General features: G+C 42.7%; 1 protein-coding gene and 1 long non-coding RNA gene across 4 annotated transcripts in view; both read left to right on the top strand.

Annotated features, from left to right (window-relative positions):
• Positions 1-5,369: 5,369 nt before the first annotated feature.
• On the top strand, positions 5,370-14,762 carry LOC119857495. The gene is made up of 4 exons (XR_005293603.2): positions 5,370-5,502; positions 8,047-8,207; positions 10,606-10,728; positions 13,694-14,762. It is a non-coding gene; the product is annotated as an uncharacterized LOC119857495 (long non-coding RNA).
• Positions 14,763-15,998: 1,236 nt separating this feature from the next.
• The window catches only part of BAHD1 (bromo adjacent homology domain containing 1), a 73,491-nt gene continuing 65,297 nt past the window's right edge, over positions 15,999-24,192 (top strand). The window contains exon 1 of one of the 3 annotated variants that reach the window (XM_038406522.2): positions 15,999-16,370. The gene's annotated coding sequence lies outside the window, so the exon portion shown is untranslated. Of the gene's footprint in view, positions 16,462-24,192 lie in introns of all 3 variants that reach the window. The other 2 variants (XM_038406519.2, XM_038406521.2) reach the window with 2 other exon arrangements.

The raw sequence follows: 24,192 nt of genomic DNA, 5'->3' as shown, positions 1-24,192 counted from the left end.
AGTGAATGGCACTGGAGTCTGCTCTGAAAAAGGACTTTAAAATGGTATCATGGGGTTCCATGTTTAGTATGTCTCAGTGACTTCAGATCAGATTTGCTCAGTTTACAATTAAAAGACACTTTTTTCCTAATTACCAGACTCAAACTGGGTTATGAATGTCATGCTGCGTTCTTTCTTTCCTGCCTATCCGTCATCACCAGTAGTATAGATTGCAGGCCAAATCTTACCTGCAGTTAAACTTGTGCTACTCCATTGTTTAGAGAAGGGTTGTGCTGATTTCACTCAGAGCAAATTTGGCCCTGCAAGTTCTGTTGACAATATATGAAAAGAAATAGAATTCAGTGGCCTCCCTCTTAGCACAGCAGAGCCAACACATCTAGCAGGAGTAACAGTAGTACAATTTATTTTTACTCAGTGAAGTAAACAGATGTATTTCTGAATACACACAGCTGCTGATTCACTATTGTCCTTCACTTCATATAGTAACTTAGGGTGGGATCCGTGAAGCTACTTAAGTGCCTAAATCTCACATTTGGGTGCCTAAGTCCCAATTTTGGCTCCACTGTGATCCACAAATGACTCCTGTAGGTGCCTAACTCACACGATGCCTAAGTTATTCAGGGTAAAAGTTCCCTAGGCACCTATGTTTCTGCCTCTGGGCATGTGCACTGCTACCTCCCTCTAGGTGTACGGATACCTATCTCCCACGTGGGCCCCAGAATGATCCATGAGCTGGGGGGGAAAATGGTGTGTTGGCCACCTAAATCATGTTGCAGGGCCCAATCTGGTAGGCGGCCTCTGCGGATGCCTACTGGATCAAGTACACTCAAAAATTAGGAGGAGAAGATGTCCTTACAACTTTTTTGCCAGTGGCCTGTGCATTTGCCTGGGATGTGGGAGAGCTATGTTCAATTCCCCCCTCTCTGCCAGAGTGGGAGAAAGATTGGAACAGGTGTCTCCCATCTCTCAGGAGAGTACCCTGCATACCTAACTATGGGATATTCTGAGGTGGCGGAGTATCCTTCAGTCTCTCCTGTTGAAACTGCTGTACTCTGGATAAATAATGAAAGAGTGATTGGAGCAAGAGGAGTGGTCTGCTCCATTTTGGTAGGTGAGACAGGCTTCTAACCCATTCCAGCAATAAAGTACCTCTAACCCTGATTCCAGGCATCAGGTTCCCATTCAGGGATCTCTGAGCAGAGAAATGACTCCACAAGGTGAAAGGCCATGGCAAATCAGGCCTGCAGGATGAAGATCTGTTTAGTAAGAAAGTACAATTTTTACTGTCAGTTTTCAAAGTTGAATTACATTATAAGGCCTGAGCCAGCTTTAATGCTACAGTCTGAAGAATTAGTAGTGGCTAAGTGGGTTCTGATGATAAATGGATTCCATGCATGCCTAATGTTCTAAAGTTCTTTAAAGTAAGGGATCTATGGAAAAAACCTCACAAAACTTTCAGAACAATTCACTTTTGGGCTGAGACTAAGCACAGAAAATTTCAACACAAAAGGAATCTGTCTCATATAGTTATCAGCAACTATTGGGAATAAAATGACAGCTATAAATCAGTCTTAGTTACAGTAGAACCTCATAATCCATTTTCCACTAAACTGCACACTTTATTATAATCTGCACAAATTAATGGCAGCCTCTCTCCATCTCTCTGCAAAGATTTCATGGAGTGAGGTCTTGTGTAAGATTTCATTATTTTCACAATATATACTACAGACACTACTATGAAGTGTTATTATAAATCAAACTAAACTACAATTGACCAAGTAAAAGAACAAAGTTCATTTTGAGACACCATAGCTTGCTTTTTTTGTTCTGTTTTGTTCATTTAGTCACTAATTCAGAAAATTCAGTTTTTTGCAATGGGTCTCCCTGAAAATTAGTGAGGTTCTACACTATAGCATATATTGGTGTACCTCTACCAGTCTATCAGTGTACATCATAATAGCAAAAGGGTTTCCTTGGAAGAAGCAGTAGGAATCCTGGACAGTTTGTCAGATTGTGTGTTACTTTCATAGGAATAAATTTTGATCTCAGTAACACTGGTGTAAATTTGGAGAAACTCTAACAAAGTCAATAGAGTTAAGTCAGATTTACACTGGTGTAACTGAGAGCAGAATTAGGGACTGAGAATGTGTGATTTGCCACATTGGGTCAGGCTACTGATCTGTCAAATCAGGTGTCTAGCCTCAGCATTGGCCATCATCTGGTGTTTCAATTGGGAAGGCAAAAATGTTTTCCAATGCACCTATATTCAGGCAGTGGTGAACATGGAGTGCAAGGGAGCAGTTTCTCGGAGCGTACATCTCTGTGTCTTATCTATATCCTGAGAGAATCCTGGAATTCCTCCACACTCAGGATACCAAAGGGTAATGTAAACATAGGCTTCATCTATGGTAGGAACTTTATGCTGGTATAACTAACTACGTCAATTAGGGGTGTGGAAAATCCACATCCCTGAGCAGTGTAGTTATACCATTCTAACCCCTGGTGTAGACAGCGCAATGTCGATGGGACGGCTTCTCTTGTCAACATGGCTACTGCCTCTCAGGGTGGCAGAGTACCACACTGATGGGAGAAGCTTTCCCATTGGTGTAGGTAGAGTCTTCACTAAGCGCTACAGCAGCACACAGCTGCACCAGTGCTGCTGCAGCTCTGTAAGTGTAGACAAGGCCATAGACATTACCAATAGAGGCTAAAGTGTCTTTGGGGGATTCTTACTGAGCCACTTTCTTCCTCACATCCATAGACAGTTGAGTGGTAGTTGCAGTTGTGTCAATGGATATATCTAGTATCTGTGAATGGGGTGGGTCTGGTATTTCATTTCAGCTTATGGCATGATTCTCATTTATACTAAGGCTAGGGTGACCAGATAGCAACTGTGAAAAAATGGGACAGGGGCCGGGAGGTAATAGGCGCCTATATAAGAAAAAGTCCCAAAAAACAGGACTGTCCCTATAAAAATGGGACATCTGATCATCCTAACTAAGGCCCCTTTACCTCCCTCTCTCTATCTATGGTAATATCATTACCATCGGCCTCACAGTCTTTAATGTAGTTATCCTCACAACATCGCGGAGAGAGAGGGAAGAGCGATTATCCCCGTTTTACAAATGGAACACTGAGGCCCAAATCCTCAAAGGTAGTTAGGGCCCAAACTTCCATTGATTTAAGCGGTTCCAATGATTTCAGTGGAAGCTGGAAGCCTAAATAGCTTTGTGGATATAGGCTAGAGGAACTAAGTGGCTTACCCAAGCTCAAAAAGGAAGTCTCTGGTGGAGAATTGAATCCCAGGTCTTCTGAGTCTGAGGCTAGCACCTACCCACTGGACCATCCTTTCACTCTGGCAGCATAAAGGGACGAGGAAGTGGCTGTAAATGTAATTGAAATGTACACATTCTGGACTGACGCCCTTTGTACTTGGCAAATGAAGACAGGAAAGAGATGTAGCTTTCTTGGTGTTGCATCTGCTTCCTCTCTGCATACATGTGTTGCACTGAGCCCTGGCACCCATGCACCTTTTACTTAATTTCAAAGGATAAATGTGCACTGCAGTGTAAGCCTAGGGTTAATGGAAATTGAGTCAGCAGGCCAGGGTTAGAGAACCTAGGGCTTGAGTATCTACACTGATTGTCAACCCTATGTTAAGAATTTTCTAACCTGTGCCTGAACCTGGGGCTCAGCACACTGACCTCAGTCCACCAACCATCTCAGACTTTCTAGAGCTCCGCTGAAAAGTGGCCACTCTAGCCATTTGTTCGTGGTGTAGTGTGGGAAAACCTGACTGTTCACTAAACTTGACTGTCCAGAGTGGACAATGAAAGTCAGCCCAAAGGATTCTGGAATACATTTGGTGGACTCCCAGAGCATGAGTTCAGTGGGGCTGTGTCTATACTGCAAAGCAATAGGGCTTGAACCCTGGGCCCCATTTGACTCAGGCTTGGACCCTACATCCCCTGGGGGTCTGGGACCCTGAGTCAGACCCCTGGATTAATGCAATACGTGTGTAGATGGAAGGGGGGTTAGGTGTGGGCCTGAGTTCAAACTCTTGGCTTATATTGCAGTGTATATATACTCTTTGTGTCTTTGAATCTACTGACTTATCTGAACCAATTGTATCCAGTGTGTCACCGGCACTCATCAACAAATGACAGGGGTCTGGCTTTTACTGAATGTAACTTTATAATATAGGAGTACTTGTGGCACCTTAGAGACTACTCCTTTTCTTTTTGCGAATACAGACTAACACGGCTGCTACTCTGAAACCTTTATAATACAGAGCCCTCATCTATGCTCTGGGAACAACTGCATCAGCATTCCAAGCCCACGACAAATCAATCATTTCAGATTCCATTTTGCAGATCATGTAACTGCTGTTTGTTTTATGTACTATATTGTCTGCTTGGGACATGTGTTTCATGTTCATATTACTACAGCCTTACTACAGTTTTTTTGTGAATCACACTTTATAAAATAATTGTTATCTAGGGATGGTTAATCATCTGATAGTGCATATGAATTTTCACTAATGGTAGCAACATCCAGTTCAAAGTTTAAGTCCATCACGATTCAGGATAGCACTTAGTTATGTGTTTAACTTTTAAGCATGTACTTAAGCATGTTTTCTGAATCCATGTCCTTATTCCCAGCTGTGCTGCTTACTCACTGTGAAATTTCACTTCTCTGTGCCTCAGTTTCCCCCCTGTAAAACGTAATTAATGAAGCTTACATACACCTTTGTGAAGTGCTTTGAGACCTTTGGTTGAAAAGCACAATAACTGCACTAAAAATGTTCTTATTTTATATAAAGTCTGGAGTTCCAATTATCTAGTAATCACACATGGTACTATTTATTTGCTATTTTTCCAGGTAAATAAAATATCTCAGATTTATATGGCACCTTCATGCTGGCTGACAGATCTCCCACACTGATCCTGTTTCTAATATGTCCTCATCAGGGCAGAGACTACATTACTTTTTATGGGAAAGGGGAAAAAATCACTATGAAAAGAATATAGAAAAGTTGATGTTTAAGTAGAGGTCTCAAAGGAAACAGCATCTGTAACTAAAGGTGTTATACTGTGTAGCTAAACACTGATGTCCAAATTCACCTTCAGTGTAATGTAATTCCAAGTAAGTGAGTAGAGTTCCATCAGAAATTAACTTAGCCTGTAGTATTTACTTGCTGTTCCTCCATGAAAAAGGAATGGAAACTGTCTCTTTAAGCAGTAGACTATGCAATGTGAGCACCTTTTATGCTGAGGCTGCTCTGCATCAGGTGGGGCAGGGCTGACTCAGCTGATTTGGGTATGTGTATGCTTACTGGTTTAGAGTCTGGTCATTTAAAGATATCCCTGCAAGGGGTGGGGAGAGAGAACTTTACAAGGGAGGGGTCCTGGGTAAATTGAACCTGGTACAAAAGCCTGACTCAGCAACTGTGTCTCATTTTAATCCCAGGAAGTACAGAGGAGCGTCTAATAGAAAATAAAGGTGCCCACAGCATGTTATAACTGTGATATTCCCTCACAGGTTATGGAAAATTCTACTTGAAAAGCACCTCAGTCTAGGCTGGGAAAGATAGTAATTTCTTTGTATTTGGCTGGGATGAGGGAGTGGGGTTGGTTGTTATTTTCAGTAAATGAAACTGAAAGTCTTCTATCAAATTAATCTGTGTGCAGTACATTTAAATACCTATTAGTGTATAAAATTGCTCTGCTAAGGGGCTATAGCTACTTACATCTCAGTCTGTAAGGAATAGGACTCTATATCCCTCCACGCATGTGGGACTATGCTACTGTGTTTTTCTATAGGCTTTAAACAGAAGTTTCTTGGGAGTGTAGTTTTTATATTTTATTGTATGGGTCCTAATTTTACTGAGTGCTGCCTCCTTTCAGTTCCACACCCCCTGCCCTAACCTGTACATAGAGTGTCTAGTTTGTTTTTTATGATGTTTGCTGAAGGATCTGGTGTTCTCTGACAGGCAGTGTTGTTTGAACCCCCAACTTTATGGAGAGATGAGTGATGTGCTGCCAGATTCTTCTGGCCTAGAGCGAACAGGTCAATTTTTAAAAACCCAGGCTAAATGAGGATGTTGGATTTTGCAAACATCTAGCACAGCAGTAGATTGCAAAGGAAATCTCTGTGACTTTTCTGAGGAGGATTACTGAAGCTTTAAAATAATAAGAATTCCTTTAATACAGCAAATTGATGCATTGAAATGTAAGTCTGGCAATGATATAATTTCAGATATTGTTATCAGAAGGGATTGACTTAATTCAAGTTTTTTTTGTGATCTCAGCAACTGCTTGGTGTGTGGTGGTGTGAGGAAGAAATCTTGTCAGGATCCTACTCCCCAAAAGCACCATGTTATGACTTCTAGCCAAGGAAGGCTGGATAAAGCTTTCCCTGAAACCCATTAAAGCTGATCTAGGAAAGGGTTAAAGTAGGGGTTCTCAAGAATACTGTATGCAGCTGCTTCTAGTGTATTGCTATCAACAGTTTTAAGCTTGTTGTTCTAATTCATATAGATCTTAATTTATTGCAAGCAGCAAGTGTAATGGGAATTCTCCATTAGTGGTCCTGGTCAGGATTCAGGTGGAATCTCCTGCTCTTGGAAGAAGAGACACTTCTTCCTGCCTCTCGCATGCTGTGTGGTCAGGGTGATGTTTCTGAGTGCTATAGGCCAGCCCAAGAGGTCAGTTTGCAGTGGTTGGCTAGTTCTGAGGCTAATAGCATAAAGAGAGGGATGTTGTCATACACTGCTTTAGGGCCACAGAAGCAACTGCTGCATATGGAAGCCCACAGTTTTGGCCAAGTGAAGCCAGTTGTCTGTAATGTGGTAACGTTGTAATGCCTTATCTGATCAATTCCAAAATTTCAGGGAATGTTCTAGGCATCAGTGGGCACAAGCCTAGTGGTTTTGGTGCAAATTTGAACACTGAATCACAGGAAACCCATGCCCCCAGATAGCCTGGTGTTGCAGGCAAAGGATTCTGATGCCTACACATATCAGAGGTGGCAGCTTAATTTTCTGGGGAGCACATCGTTGTCTGCACTCTAACAGAAATAAGACAGTCTTACAGGGAAGGTGTGAAGCAGGGACTGGGGGCTATGGGAGGAAGAGTGGTTATGGAGGGAATAGGGACCCAGAGGGGGAGGAGGAAATAGCTATGGTTGGGGGAAGTAGCAGGGACCAGACAGATGGGCTGTTGGTGATTTTTGGGCAGGGGGAAGCAGGGACCTGGAGAGGGTATGGGCCAGTGGTGATGGAGAAGCAGAGACTGGGAGAGAACTGGGGGCTGGGAGGGGAAGGAGGTGGGATGGGTGTGAAGAGCAAAGCAGAGACCTACAAGGGAATGGCGGCAGGGGAGTGGTGGTGGTGGTGGTGGTGGTGATAAGGGAAGCAGAGACTCTGGGGGTGGAAGACTGAATAGATGAGCCTAGAAGCAGGGACCTGGAGGGAAAAGCAGGGCGGGGAAGAAACAGGGTCCTGGAGAGAGAGCAGTGGAGATAGGATACGGAAATAGGGAGCTGGGGAGCACACATGGGAGCCCCTGCCATGAGGGGAATGGAGAAAGGGATAAAATGGTATGGGGGGAGAGGGCATGGCAGATACACCAAGCCCCTGGCATGAGGGAGGGATATGGGATTGCAGGGACTGGGAGTCCCTGAAATAGAGGGGAATGAGAGGGTGGCCCACAGGGAGCTTGTGTCTTCTTCTCTGCTGTAGTGTTTGGAGCATAGTGTTCGAAGGACTCTCTGGCCACACTTAGTTGATCCATTTGTTATATTCTCAATGTCTGTTTCTTTTTATCCAGTTAAAGTCATTAACTGAATGATTGTCTGGGTAATTGGGAATAAAGAAACACAACTCCCCTCTCTTTCTCCCTCTTTTTCCAAAGCCATTCTCTTTCCTTTATGTCATTCTATTTTCTTTCCTTTTTTCTGTGTTGTCTTTTCCCCACTGCCCTTTCTTCCCTTTTGCTGCCCATCCAGTCTTCATCCCTTCTCATAATGCCTGTCCCTTTTGTACAGGCGTAAATGACTGCGTAAGCTGCACAGCTGTGGTGAATCAAGCCTTCAGTTTGTCACTTTCTGGGTCGTGCTGTAACTTCCTTGGAGCCATCCTGCTACTGGGAGGCACACAGGAAATGTCAACCAGGCCTTCACAGTCTATAGAGGTGATGTGACAGCAGGTTAGTAAACACTGCTACTGCCTATACTAGCACATTTCAAATGGTGATTCAACTAACAAAGGGATATGTATTCTCCTCTGCTGCTATTCAGACAACAAGCAGAATGTTTTGAATGTTGTTCCCTTTACAGGAATTGGAATGTTCTGTGACAGTTGGGCGTTAGCAGCTCATTCTTCATGGTTAATGAGAAAAATCACTCTCATGGGGTTCCTGTGATAGCCAAAAAGAAAAGGAGTACTTGTGGCACCTTAGAGACTAACAAATTTATTAGAGCATAAGCTTTCGTGAGCTACAGCTCACTTCATCGGATGGCATCGAAAGCTTATGCTCTAATAAATTTGTTAGTCTCTAAGGTGCCACAAGTACTCCTTTTCTTTTTGCGAATACAGACTAACACGGCTGCTACTCTGAAACCTGTGATAGCCAGTTATCTTGTATTGTAACCAAAGATTACATTATTTCCTCTCCTCCCACCCACCCCTCTTTGAGAGTGTAATTGATGGCTGTGGAAGGGACAAGAAAAAAAGTCTAAATAGTTAATGTCCCAAAGGAAAAAGTGGCTATAAAGAGTGTCAGAGAAAGAACTCTGGTGATGCAGGAGCTAAGTCTGCTTTCTATGTCGATTCCAGTTCTTGTACTTCTCCATCGGATACAGGTGTATGTGTGTATTGGCCTGGTCTCCAGATGTTCTGATAACTTACCTCTTTCAAGGATGAAGGATACCTGTCCTGCACCTTGAATGAGGAGGTGACACTTAATTGTAAATGGATAGCATGATCATTGACAAGTTTATCTTAGGCACAATTAGACTGAAAAATTTTCACTCTAATGCTGGAAAGTGCATGTATTGCTGTTTGAGCGAGAAACAAGTGTCTAACAATGTGTTTATTTGTTATAGAGGTAGTCTGGTTTAATAGTGTAACTGGAAAAACTTCTGATTTAACAATTACTGCTCAGTTATTAAGAAAGAGAGATAATTTAACTAATTTAATTCCAGATTTGAATATGATGTAGATGTAGATTAATAAAGCAACTGTTAGGAAATCTAATGTTTTCATTTGTGTCCTTTGGCCTCCCTCATTCTAAACATACTACCTCACTGTGTGGGAGGTGAGATTAATTTACATATGCACCTCTAGATCACAGAAACTATTGCCCAAGAGGGTTTCTTAAAATGATAGCAACAGGACACTGTTAGTGAGAAAGGGATCCTACCATGCTTCATGTATTCTAAATCCAGATATCTCTTTCATCGTTGAAAGGCAGCCATATCTGGGATAGAATGCATGGCAGCTACTGGGGGGGTGTGTGTGTGTGTGCGTGCATGCACTACTGTGTATCAGAAAGGGTGTGTGTGATATGTGTTGGTGGGGAGAAGGGTTATATGTGTTAGGAACAGAAGAATAACTTCTCCAGTTGAAACTGAAGGGGGAACTTTAAGAAGTTGCAGTATAATTACTCAAGTTAGATTTGATCAAGGCACCCTTGTTCACATCCATTTTTTGGGTCTTGATCTTCACTGACCAAAAGCAGTCAGGAACTCAGTTTTCTGTCTCATTTGAAAGATGGAATGTCCAGCAGCACAGTGACCCCTAACATCTTGTTGGGGTATTGGTTCAGTACTGACTCAAAGGGAAGAGTGCCATCTACTGAATCATAAGCACCAATTCCTGCTAGCACCTGTTTCCTTGGAAGTTTCTGTCATGGTTACAGGGTTAGCTGCACCTCTATCCCCTGTCTGGTCTCTGAGAGTGCACCCTCACAGTTGACACGCCTCATGTCTTTACCTCTCCCGGGGTGGCATTCTACAATTTGCACACTTTGACTGGGCCTTGGGCTACAGCACTCTGTATTAACCATGCTTACCCAGCAGATTGGACTGAGTTCTGGCACCTGTGGTTCTTCCCATCAGGAGCTCTGTGGCCAGTGGTGAATATAGTTGCTAAACAGCCTTCCTAAAACCAAAGCATTGTTTGTTTTAACAGTAGGAACAAAGCTTTAGAGAAAAGGGATTTTAAAGCAGTCTTTGTGCATGTCTATTTTACTGAAAGGTTTGTCCTCGCCTGGTGGTAAGCTAGACAGGGCTAATTTCTTCATACCCCCTACTGGGTGCCTGTGTCTGATCCTGATTCTTAAGAGATGGGGGAGATGTTTGGAGTAAAGTCTTTCTAAACTGCTGTGGTCCTTCTGAGCTGGTGGTGTGTGCACACCTTTCCTTGTATGGCGCTGTCTCTTAACTCTTGAGCATTTGTGGAGAAATGGCCTATCCTGAGTCATTCTTTTTCCTTCCTGCTTCCCCCCCTTACAGTCCCCTATTAAACTAAACCAATACATTCATACAGTATGCATCCCAATAATGAGGTCAACATACAGTATTCATAATCATAAATTATTTCAGAGCATCTCCAAATCCGTCAGTTTCCAATCCAAGTATTGACCAGATGTGACCCTCCTTAGTTGATGAAATCACAGTCCACAGTGGTATGGCTGCAGAGTCATTGAAACACTTCTGGAGAGTAAGGTGAGTTAACTCTCTGTTAGATTCTGTGCTCTGCATTTGGCCAGTACCTTAGTTAACCTATTGCTGCTGCTCACTGGAGAGAGAGCCTGTTTTAAAAAATGTATAAGACAGCTTGGTAGTCCAGTGGTAAAATATACTGCTGACTCTCAAAGGCTGACTCCATCACTCTTCAGGTTGGGAGAACTGTGTAGGCAGCACTCGGCCCTTAGAGACAGGGAGTACCCTTTACCCATGGGTGACTCCCTTTAGCTGACGCTCACCAGTATTGATGGGTTTTGGGAGGGTAACTGCATGTCCTGAGGATATGTTGCTGTGCTACAGGACTCTTGAAGGAAGTGGTGAAATAAAGATATAATGGGAATGTTTTGATAGTACCTCCTTTCCCCCCATCTTTCTTTCAATGCTGAACTGCAATAAAGTTGCTAAAGCCTAAGGGAAGCAGGTCCGAGAGCAGTCGTGATTCTGAAAAGTCTGATCCGATTGAGGAGCTGTTGCATGCTGTCACGTTAGAAATCAACTCTTTAATAAGTTTATGGATCTACACGAGACTGAATGTTCCTTTATAACGATTATGGTATTCGGAGTACATAGTATGCGTATACTTTAAGTACTCCTAAGATAGACTGCACTATCATCTCCATATGCTTCTGTGAATTGATTTTCTGTTTTAATGCTACCTTAAAGGAGGAGAAAACTTAGTGTTAGCACTGTGCGCTTCTACAGAGCCTGTTTTTTAAGCATCTCAAAACACAAGGATCTTACAAAGGTGGCTGTTATTGGATGAAGGCCAATTGCAACTGTACATGCCCTGTGGCTCTCGGCAGTGTAGCTGATCAATCTTGGGGTAGGGGAGTGGTTCTTTATCAAAGATGATAGAAAATTTTTCAGGCAGCCTCACGTCTAGCTTCTGTACCATTGTCACAGGTAGTGTACATGTCTTTGCTGGAGAGGCCAGGTTTAAAATTAAACTTCCGTCAGGCCTTATATAATCAGGTATCATAGCTCAGTCCAAAAGCATGTTGGTTAGTTTTCATGGTAATTTGCCAGTGTGCTCGGTTCAAGTGCCTGTGTCAGTGTTCACCATAGTGACATCTAGTAGTGGCTGTCTACTTGCTCTAGGGATGGCTAGCCTGGAAAAATATACTATCAATGAACCCTACTCTGGACCCTTGCATGTGGTACTATGTGTGAAATCATTGCTATAAACTGTGTGGTAGACTCGGAAATTACTTCTCCATCATGTGGAGACTTTATCAGTAGCTTACAAATCCTGGTTGCTGAGAGGAGTTGTGCTGTCTCATTGAAGTGGCAGGTAGGTGATTGAACAGAAGGCTGCAGAGCAGTGTCTTAAAAAAAATTTTACATCTACACAAACTGCCTAAGGAAATTGTGGGTGTGTGCTTTAGAAAGCAGATCAGTATCTCCAATTGGTTGAAAAGCTCTCTTTTACCTCTTAGCCCAATTCACTCAGGCCCAGCAAGGATTTCAAAACACGGTATGCATGATCAGCCATTGTGGGTTACAGTATCCAGGCCCAATGGGAAGAGAGTATTTCAGCCTCTTAACTTTCCTTGGGTTTTGCTGAATTCCAACCAGACCTGTAAATGTTATTTTAACCTAGTTTTTTAAGGCCTAGTTGACACTGTGTGTTCATTGGTGTATGCTTACTTTTTAGACATACTCTCACACTGTGATTGGGCTGTCCTGGGTGGCATGTGCTTTCTTCCCAAAATCTTCCTGAACTGTAGTAATAGTGAAATGAATGGCAAACATGTTAAAGCTGATGGATAAGTTTCAGTATGTGGCTAGCATGGGTGTGAATTGGTGGAAATCAGGGAGCATGTATCTCCTGCCTTAATCTCAGTGAAAGTAACACACCTTTTTATCTTTGAGAAAATGGACATTGCTTTTTATAACTTCCAGTTTGTAAATCGCATAACGTGGCTCTCACTGCAGCTCCTCAGGAGAGAGCTCACCATCACGGCTGTCTCCTTGTTTGGAAATACCACCCACTCTGCTTAGAGTGGCCAGGAATGGGAAAAGACCCATAGATAATTGATCAATAGAAACTTGACTATCAATGTTAATGCCCTGGTACTGGCTCCAGTCACTATTTCAGGCTGATATCTGTTTGTGGGCATCGTTTCCTTCTTGCAGCCTGCCTAGGCTGGATAGTGCAGATAAGAACCACTGCTTTGAAGAAGCATTCTGCTTGCAATGGCTAGTCCCATGGCTGGCCTCCACAGCTGGTCCTAGACAGCCCTTAGTCCCTGGTGCCCTGTTGTTGGGTGAGTGCTGAGTCTGGTGATAACAAAGTACGTTTTTAAAAAAAATAGGTTTTTTTTCTCAAAAACAGAAAGGGGTTTGTATAGTAAGATCCTCCTATTATGGAATGGCAGTAGGTGATTACAAAAGCAAGCCCTTAGTGATAGCAGCATTTCCATTAAAATATGTAAGACACAGACTCTTAACTGATGTGCTTACTGTAGTGATTGTCCCAAAGGCTGCAAGAGCAGAAGAAACTGCCCCATATGTCACGATACACACATGGAGTTACCCCCATCGCCTCTGTTGCTATTAATGTGCCCCTTCAGTGGGATAAGGTATGGAATACTGGAGTGGGAGGTTCTGTGACAGTTGGTCCCTCCTAGCTAATGAGTAAAATTGGCCTCCCCCTGAAGGAACGGGAAAGTTGCTGATACTGGCTTACAAAACTCTTTACAAAAGGAGCTTGTGCCAATGAACCAATAAGGGGGAATCTTTCTTTGTGCTTCCATTTCTGTGAGAGGTCCCAATCACCTGCTATCTACTCTCTCAAAGAGGGAGTTTATGCCTTTTATTTGTGCTAGAATGACAGTGTTAAATACTGGTAATTGAGGAGCTAGAAAATGGGTTCCTACAGATGGTGATAGGGCAGCAGGGGATGATTTTCTAGAACACTTCCTATCTTCATATTTCTCCACAGCATCCAGGAGTCCATCTCTGCCATCAGAGGTTCATGCTTGCATGACCCAGTTTACAAATATCTGTATAGGCAGCAGCGTAGTCTTTACTTTTCTCCTGGTATGCAGCATGGCAGAACAAATGATCTGATCTACACCTTGAATGGAAAGGGAAAACAATGTAAATGGGGAAAGCATTGAAGAACCATGATTATATTGAAGACACTACAATGTAAATACTGGTAAAGGTGTTTTATTTCTATTTACATGGGTTGCTAATAGTGATCAATTATTGGTAAAGCTGAGTTCCAGTTTCTATGCTACTGCTGCTTTTTCCAGTTGGTTATAACTCTCCTGAACTTTTTTTTTCCTTTTCTCTTTCTGGCTCAATTTTTCAAAGATTGGTCTCAGCTGAAAAATGAATGTTTGTTTATTTTGGGAAAATTTAAACAAAATGTTTCTGACTTTCAGTTAAAGTGTATTTTTCCCTCCTTGCATTTGATTTAACTTACACATTTGAATAGTTAGTGATTTGGGGAGGATGCATTTGTAAGAATGCCAAAATGTAGGGGAGGCCGTCAATTAAGGATATCTTTAATAAAGAATCCATTTGTTACAGCCACCTCACTTTAAGGTGTCAGGTAGAACTGCACTATGAGTTTTTTCAGCACTTGAGGAAAATCAACTACAAAAATTAGCATTGATGTGATAGTCACGAAATCAAGAACTCCCCTTAGGAAATCTCAAAAGTTGAGGTTTTACCACCATGTTAACTCCATCACATTATTCAGATATAGTACTTTTTATTGTAATTTACCTTCTGAATTGCAAACCTTATCATATTACCATGTAACTTTTTACAGGATATACAAAGTTATTACAGTGGTAGGAATCTTAATGTTGGCTATTTCCTTTATATGTGAATGCTTGATTTGTCAGCATTAACAGTAATTCTTGCATTTAATAGTATGCCTCTTTATGATTTGCAGTAATCATTGGAGGGAGGTTAGTTTAATAGCGTAACTAGATAAATATGTGGTTAACAGGTATTGATTTAACCAAAGGGTTCCCATTTTTTCATAGTATGGGACATACTTAATACAAAGACTGTCATGTGGACTGCTTCTCCTCCCATTCATGATCACACATCTCTGTGGCAACTACAGTTACATTAAACACCTTTCTATTTAAGCATCTTTACTTCTTAAATACTGTTTAGCAGGTGGAAAAGAGAAGCCAGCGTGCGACCAGACCACCTTTTGGGAATCTGATTTAAGGTGTGAGTGTTGATGTGATCTCCTCCTCCTATTTCAAATCTGTCTGACTGTATGTTAATACAGCAATTGTTAGTAAATTTTAAACTCGGCTCGCTTCTGTAATATCCAGGTGGGGAAGGCAAGATTAGTTTAAAATGTAGACCATATCCCAGATCACCAACTGCCCAGCAAAGGTCTTTGCAGAGGGCTCCTCTGGCTGGGGAGGAAGTACTGGAGGTTGACTGACAAGTTGAGTCAATGACCTGAATATGGTAGTTGTGCCGGGGGAGCAGACCCAACTGAAGGCTCCATGGAATGGCAGTGGCCTGGTTATACCCACTCTGGGATGGGAAAGGAATGAGGGAGCAGCAGAGAGCTCGTCCAAGGCAAGGGAAGTGCTGGACGGGGGGAGACGGGCCCCTGGAAGCTCAGTGAGGGGCTGGAGATCGCGGTGTGGAGTCACACGGGAGGAGAGTGGGTGGCAGGCTGGCGCAGTGCCTAGGCTAGGGATGGTTTTCAGTAGGTCAGGCTTGAGAGTCTAGTTACGGATTTCTGTGGGATGGGGAGGGGCAAAGGACGGGGGGAGACGGTTTGGACTGGGAAGAGGGTGCAGCAGAGCGTGAGTGGGGGTGGGACGCGATGTAGGTGTAGGGCGCTTGTAGGCAGGTTGGGATGGGAAGGGGGGTGTGGTGGGGGATGCTGAGGGGCAGGGGACGAGACTCGAGGGGAATACAGGAAGGGATGGGGTGCGGGGGGATACAGGAGGGGTGTGGGATGAGGAAGGGATCCTAGAGGGGTGGCAGGCAGCCGGGCTGGGTCAGGGGCTCGCCCAACGATGCTCCGCGGGGGATGCCGAGGCTCGTGTGGAGCTGGCCCCTCCCCCGCTCTGGGGCGGTGGTGGCCATGCCGTGGCTGCTGGGAGCCTCCTGCGCTGGGACCCGGTTGTGGTGGGGGGGCGCTTGGCCCGGCTCGGGCGGGTGGCTGGAGCCGGGGATTGGCTAGCAGCGGCCCGTGTGATTGGCGGCTGCGGAGAAGCGGCCTGGTGGGGAGGGCGCTGATTGGCTGCGGACGAGGAAGCAGGAAGGAGGACGGAGGGGCTTGCTGCTTTCGGGGAGTTCGAGTCGAGCGGCAGCGGCGAAGGAGCCTCTTGTCCCAGTCGTAGCAGCCGCCTGCTCCCGGCCTGTGTGCGCGGGGCGGCCGCGGCGGGCGGGAGGAGCCTGATCGCGGCGCCCCGGGGGGCCGCCCCCATCCCCATCCCGCAGCCGGGAGGCTCCGGAGGAGGGGGAGGCGGCGGCGGAGGCGCTGACGCAGCAGCGTGGAGCCCGGGACTCGGGCGCCCCAGGGGGGGGGTCCAGCTGCTGGATTCCATCCCGGCCGGGGCCTCCGGCTGCCCTGGGCCCCGACGGGCCGGGCCGGCCACGGAGCAGCGCGGGAGAGCGCGGCGGTGAGTCCCACGCGATGGTGCTCGGGGCTCCGCCCGCCCCGGGATCCCGCCCGGCGGAGGCAGTGGCGCTCGGATGGCTCCGTCTCCCCGGGTAACTTCCATTGCGGAGCGGGGTGATGGGAACAGGTGCCGCCGAGGGGTGGGGATGCAGCTCCCGCCGCCCTCGAGGCGGTTCCTGCGGGACGCCCCTGCCCAGGGCGCCGGGTCGGGAAGACGAGGAACTTTCCGCCCGGATCCGGCTGGGAAGGAGGGGGCGGCTTTACTCCGGCGGGTATCCGAGCCCCCTCTCCCGGGGGAGTCTTCTGCCCGATGTGGGCGGGCGGCCCGTGCTCGGCGGCATGAAGTGACAGATAATGTGGGGCTGGGGCGGCGGAGCCTCTTCCGCCGCCCTCCACCCCCCCCAGATCTCCGCATGGGCCCCCGCTCCCCTTCGCGTGTGCTCTGGGTGGGAGATCCGGCTGCGTCGGCCTCCCAGAGCTCAGCCACTGTAAGGAGCTGCCCCTTAGGACACTCGCTCCCCCTGAGCTCGCGAAGCGGGAGCGGGCGGGTCCGTAGCCCTTAGGCTGGGAGATGGGGGCCGATCTGACGGCAAAGGGCATCCTGCTCCAGGCTGGCACTTGGGCGAGCTGAAGGACATAGTGAGTTGTTTCCATTTTACCCCGCCCATCACCTTGCTGTCTGAGCGGCTTCCCTTTCCCCAGAAAGTAGAGGAAATGGCCTTTGTGGCAGGTGGGTCGAGCTCTGATTGTGAGTCCCTGGTATCTGTCATCAGTGCCATATCATATCTGTGACCAGGCCGTTTTGCTCTGGGATTAGTTTTAGGTTTAAAGTTATGTAATGAAACAATTAACTTGGAAACTCCAAGTGATGTGGAGAAGAGCATGTAATGGGCTCAGGGGGAAGCACACAAATGGGGTTTGTGCTCCTTGGCCAGCTATCTTTTTCCCTTTCCTCTGTCTCTCTAAAGTCGTAGGAATATTTTACAATTTGCTAATTCTGAGAGGGTTACAAAATCTACACAGAGACTTCTTTTTTGGGGGGGGGGATCTGAGACAGATGTCCTTATTAAAATGGCTCTAAAGGATAAAGACAAACAGAATGCTTGATTCCTAGATGTTGGGCAACTTGACAGGCAATTTAAAACGGGGAAAAAAACTGGAGAAGTGACTAAGCATTACATACAACCTTAAAGGGAAAAATGTTTGTTTGAAAATTAATCTTGATGGGTTTTCTCTGGAAACAGCAAGAAACAGAATCACTTGATATTGATTCAAGTGGAGTGTGTTAGCAAGGGGGGAAAACATAAACTTAAGTTTGTATCTCCTGTGGTGCATGTGCTTGAAGCAACATCATGTTAAGAAAAATGGACAAGGAATTTGTTAGGGTAGTAGACTTCACACAGAGAATGAAAACAAGGTGTCATCTCCCCCCGCCCCCAGAGAAAGGTTCTTATTATAATTCCACAGCGAAATGCTAAGTTTGGATTTGTGAGTACATTAGATGGAACACCTAAAGAGATGGAGAGCAGACTGTATATGCTCACTATATCATTTCTTATGCAAGTATAAAGGCTTTTGGTGTTTCATTATGGTGTTTGTTTTAAAGTATTTTTAAAGTAAGATATAGGGCACTAAATTTGTTTTATAGTTGAACAGAAGTTTGAAAGGTGTGTGTGTGTGTGTGTGTGTGTGTATATATATATATATATATATATATATATATATATATATATATATATATATATATATGATAGGTATTTAGCTTGTGTGGCTATTGTGAGCAGATTGGTCTTATGGGTATGCCAGAAATTAGAATAACTGTACTAAGAATAAATGTTCATTAAGCAGATAAGTTCTCAAACTTTCTCATGGTGTAGGTCATGTATTAATAGAGTGACTGGACCATTCCTTTGTTTTGAATTAAGTATGTCTGGCAACTAAAGCAATAGTTTACATATAGTAATATTATTAGAGTATTTATTGCAATTAACTGACCTTACTGTAATAAGGACTTGTTTTGTTTGGGGCATATGTGGATTAAATCCACCATCTCCATTGCTCTTCACTTTAAACATTCCTCCTCTTCCCCTACACATGCTGCCCATTTGCATGGTTCCCATCCTCCTGGATATTCTCTCTCCTGTTGGTGGCTCTCATTGCTGAGAGAAGCTTGTTTCTTTTGTGTAGCAGTGGCCTCTAATAGAGGCAGCTTCACTGGCTCCTTCTTTCCAGCTGCTTCTGCAAGACACAGGAGCCAGCACCATGTGACTGGCCAGATCTCTGTAGACTAGCAAGTGCTCTCTGGACTATGATTTGAGAACCAGTGAGCTGGATAAACGAAGATGCTAAAATCCCAGGTTATTCCTGTTACAACCTGTGACTCCTTCTACGGTGCATCATGGCTACCCAATCCCTCTTTTTTTTAAAAAAAAAAAAAAAAAAAAAAGCAAGCGATATTTTATAAGACAACTTTGAAAATGTTAAATTTAGAACTTATTTTGCCTGTATGGTATGTCTTTCTAAAGAGACAGTAGCCTGCAAACAGGATTTTTCTTAAAAATACAGCTTATTCTTCTTTCACATCTGAAGTTATAATCATCAGGAGCAGATGAATTTTTAAGAAAACATTTCTGGGCAGTTGGTACTACAGTTAACTGACCTATCCATCAATCTGTCACAATTAGAATATGATAATTCCAGACTGCTGCTACTAAGCAGAGCTCAGTGGATTCTGTGGCTGCAAAACTGCTCCAGAATCTGAGCTTTCATTTTTAAAGTTTCTTGCCTTTATGGTTGTGAAGCAAACCTTCCGAATGTGATGCACTGTACTATGCATTTCCTTTGAAATCTAATTTGTAACTAAAATGCCAGCATTAACTAGTTCACTGTTGATCATTTTAGCAGAAATATCCAGCTGCTAATGTGCCTATCCCACAACTTGAAATCATTCCCCACACTTTAAGTGCCAAATACCCCAACTGTCCCCTGCTGAGCTGCCAAAAACTTCAGATTCCTTGACAACTTCTATGAGTGAGTTTTGCAACTTTAATATAAAATTATGTTAAACTAATTTTAATTTTTAATTTAGTCAGATTAAACACCTGAAATGTTGCATTAATTGTTTGTATTCATTTTCATATTTAATTGAGTAAATCCCTCCATTTTTAAATGGAGCTGAAGCAGCCTCCGTTTCCAGGCTGCTGTATTAGGAGTGCCGCAGAATCTGCGGTTCTTGATGCAGAATTTAGGTTGACCTCACTGAAGTATAGCCTTGCTTATAGAAGTACAATTTAGCTTAAAGACCCTGCTGTTGAGGGAAGAATAATTTACTGTGGAACTTCATGTGTGGGATCTGGATGATCCAGTTTATCTACTAAAACAGTTATGCTGAACAATATAGTGCCATTACCTTAGTAAAATACTTTTGTGCCATGATGAATTTTGTCATTTGAGAAATTGACAATTATAACCAGTGACTAAAATCATCCCACACTTACTTTAGCATTTGGCTTGGTTGAATCTGTAGTTGATGTTGAAATTTGACACATTTGAATATGGGGCTCAAATCTGAGGGTGGGGGGGGAAAGGGGGAATATGACTTAGCCCTCTTCAGATTTCTGGTGTTAATGTTGATATGCATACTTGATATATCCGCATTGTGGGCTGATAATACTGGATTTCTAGCTGGAATTTGGTTACTTTCAAAGCCTCTGAGGTTGTGCATCACTGCATTTAAAGTGGCTTACAGCAACTTTTTAAAAAATTAAAATGTAATTTTTATCACCTTCGGGTCTCCTCTTTGATATCTTTATACTACCTTTATTCATTTTCATCATTGGTTGGAACTAGTGGATTCATTTCCTGTTATGTCTTAGCAATAATTGTCATTGTGCAGTGTGTGTATTTTGAGCAGCTATTCTTGTGCTTGTACAGTACGTGGTTATTTTACTGAGATAGTGATGAATAATTATTTCGGAAATGTGTACTCGTCTTCAAACATTGACCTGATATACTTCATTATTGAAACCAAGCTGTTAACAGCAGACCTATCCAAAATAAACAATTGAAAAAAATCATTAGAAATCCTAGGCAAACATAGGCATGCAGTTACTCTGTCATTAAACTCAGGCCACCAGAAAACTAGTATATTTATTGCTGATTATCAGACTTAATACATCAGAACTTTAAGAGAATTATCAAACATGTCCAAATATATTACACACACACACACACACAGAGAGAGAGCTAGCTCCAGGCAGATTTTTACCCCATCTAATATTCACCGAGCCACCACAAAACGTACACGGGGAGGGGGGGTGAAGAAGAAGAACGGGGGAATATACACGCACAAAAATCACCATGGAGAGAGAACTTGCTTCCCAATTAAGTGATCAAACTAATTAATTAAAAGTCTCAAGCGTCTTCCCTGTGAATAATCAAATGAAAACAGAAGTTCAGAAAAATGGTAAAGTTAACTTGGAAGCATACTACAGAAAAATTAACACACCTCAACAAACATTGAAACAAGGAAAAAAAAAACAAATGCCTTAAAATACACATTCTACATTTTATAGCACAGAATATGCCGTGGTCAGGGATAATATTGTATATGACCTATTAGGGAAATGTTGGTAAAACTCTTTTGGAATTTCCCTCTACATTCCATGGGATTTCTGAAGGGCTTTTTCTTCTTTGCCATATTCCTTAAATGTCATTCGGCATCAAAGCAATTTATTGCTCACAGCAAGTAAATTGGCTATGATTCACTAATGCCAGTCTAGTATGTATCTTTGGATGTTTCCCCAAACTGCTAAGTGTGTGAAACATATTAAAACCTTGGTTTTAGGTGGCATCTGTGGTAGAATGCTGTGCAAGCATTCTTTATAAAGAATGTAAATAGCAAAACATGATTTAGATTGTAAACACTCTTGAGGCAGGGAATATCTTAGAATGTGCATGGTGCCTAACGCAACAAATTGCCATTCTTAACTGGGGCAAAAACATGCTATTTACATATGTATAAATACACAAACAGTAGCACCTGATCTGTACCTAGTCTGTACATGCTAATATAAAAGTTAAATCCTAGTGGTCTTCACTACTTAAGTTTATGTTGTGGATCCTCAATATTGAATACATACTGTTGAATAAAAATAAATCTGAAATGGGGGTCGGGGGTGGGGGCTTGAAAACAAATTTCCTTACAGATATTACTTATACCACCTTTGTTTGTTTGTTTGTTTAAGATTTAAATAGAGATAGATTTTTATTTTTTTTAATGTTGTGTTTTGGACAAAATAGTCAATTTCACTTTTCGATCTTCCTGCACTAGCACAAGAAGGCAATGTTTGGGTCGCAGACACTTCAGCGGAATGTCTAGGTAACTTTTTTTTTAAATAACTCTTCCATTGTCATAGTAACAAAATACTCTTATTTTAAGAAAAATTTAGTCTTTATTGATTTGACAGTGTTCAAATAGAAAAGTGTCAAATTAAATCTAGTTAGTTTCAAAATGATTTTGGGTTTTATACCCGTCTTCTGTCCCTTTGCCAATTATTGTAATTTTTACAATCCCATTTTCCTATTGCTGTATGGGTACGCCCCCCCCCCCAAAAGGGGGAAACAGTATAAAGAGTAAAACTGAGTAGACAAACTACCAAAACAAAATTCCACTCAATCTCAGTTGTAGCCCCACTGTAAATTTTTAAAAATCCACGTAGATGTATACTTTAAATTGATGTCCCTTTAAAGGTTTTGTAATGAAACTCCCTGAAAAAGGGTAGGTGTTGCACAAATTTACTTAAATTGTGGCTCTTGAAATGAGGAAAAACTTTGATGGGTAAAACTAATTCTAGTGCTTATGTGTCCAGCTAATCACTTATTTACATTTAATATTCTGTGAAACTTTGATAAAAGGCTACACTGTATTAGCTAAAACTCTTTGAGCTTAAGCAGCACATGCAGATCTCTCCATGTTTTCCATGGGCTCTTTTCTAAGAGCTCTAAGCCACGTTACTCCAGCTTACTGTATAATTGCCTTTGTAGCTGATGGAAGGGTGAATGTGTTCTGGCAGCAAATAGATATGGAGTGTCTGGACACATAATGTGCCATAGGTTTAACTGCACTAAACAAGTGCGCTTGTCTGTAGCTAGTATGTCATTAGCAGTGAAGTGCAGCTAATAAACACCGATTAAGATGAAAAGGTAGAAACATATATTTTTATACTCTGGTGTGTCAGGATGCAGACGTATCATGGCAGCAGTGCTTCCAGAGACTGACTGACTTAAGGTGGTTGTGATTGACAGGGCTAGAAACTTCACTTTCGTAATACACTTTTCCCAGCTATGAGTTAACAGCTTAACGCTGGGGGAAAAATAATTGTGCTATTTTTACCTCTGGATTTCATTAAGCTGGTCAGTTTCACTCTTGCTGTTAACTGGTTCTATTCATTTTCATTTTCTGGTTCTTCTACTCTAATGCTAATGCAAGGCCGTTTGGTTCCAAAACACTTCAGGGAAGTTTTTTTTAACCATGTATGCTTCAGTGCCATTTACTGAGAAGTACGCTGTTAAATGTTCAGCTATAATCATAGGCAGACACACAATTAAGTTTGAACAGGTAAATGTTGTGAAAATGACAGTTAAACAGATTATTGGTATGGTTCTTAGTATCAGCTGATACCATGCATATGTTTGATACAACATTGTAATATGCTGAGAGAGTTGGTATAATCTTATACATGACTGGTGTTGGAAAGGATTGGTACATAAATTAGATGTCTTGGGACTTGTATATGTTGTCTCTCTATACACCAGTAGGAAAGACTAAAACACAGTGAAGCATTTTTCTTTACAGTCGGGTGTATGTGCAAGTATTTGGTGTAGCATTGTTTAATATGGGATAGATGCACATATTCATAGAAATTTGCTCTCTACAAGTAAGCACCTGGATGGCTAGAGTGGAATGATATTTTTTGTATTGGAATAAATGGGATTTATTTATTACAGAATCTTATTTCTGAATGTGGTACATTATAGCTTTAGTTCAGAGCTGTCAGTTCTAACGTTAACTTGGGCTGTGACTTTGTTCCTTGTTTAGCTACAGCTTAATTATGTGGTTTTTTTTTTCTTTGTGAGCCAGCTATGGTGATGTTTCCTTGTATCCATTGTTAGAGTATTTATTCAAAATATTGCCTAAAATGTGCAGGGGTGGAAGTATGCATCTCCTGAACAAAGTAGGCTGGATTTTTATCAAATAATATCGCAAAGGTTTTTGTGAACTCTTAAGTGTATGTGACTTAGTATGTTTTAATTTATCTAAAGTTTTCTTTGAAACTAAAATTGTAGACATTAAGTTATGTAAAACCGTTTTTCTTCACAAATGTATCTTAGTCTAAATGTTATTCTTTAAACGAGAACTTAGAGCTGCAGAGACTAAAGTAGACCCTAAGCGTGTTGGCTTTCTGTTATTGCAGGCTGTGGCCCTGAATGCCTTACTGAAAAGTGTTCCTTAAATTGTCCTCTAGTACAGCACAGGTATATAGTGTCTCTTGTACAGACTGTATCTTCAAGTGCTTATAGAATACCTGTAAATAAAACAATTTAACTGCAAAGGAGAAGGAAACTAACTAAACTAGGCAAGGGAGAAAGATTAGTCTCAATTCAACTGAGTTTGATACGAAGTGGGGGTTATACAGAAAGAGCTCTGCAGAAGTCCTTCTACCAGCAGCTGCAAAATTATATGACTGGACTGAGCGGGCGGGCTAGTGCTAGAAGTAGAAAAGTTTTTTTTGCGAGGATGAATCAAGTCTGTGGAGAGCCTT

This window comes from Dermochelys coriacea, chromosome 6 (assembly GCF_009764565.3).
Source record: "Dermochelys coriacea isolate rDerCor1 chromosome 6, rDerCor1.pri.v4, whole genome shotgun sequence".
NCBI classification, from domain to species: domain Eukaryota; kingdom Metazoa; phylum Chordata; order Testudines; family Dermochelyidae; genus Dermochelys; species Dermochelys coriacea.
Note: the sequence above shows the minus strand (reverse complement) of the source record. Positions and strands in the feature narration are given on the sequence as shown.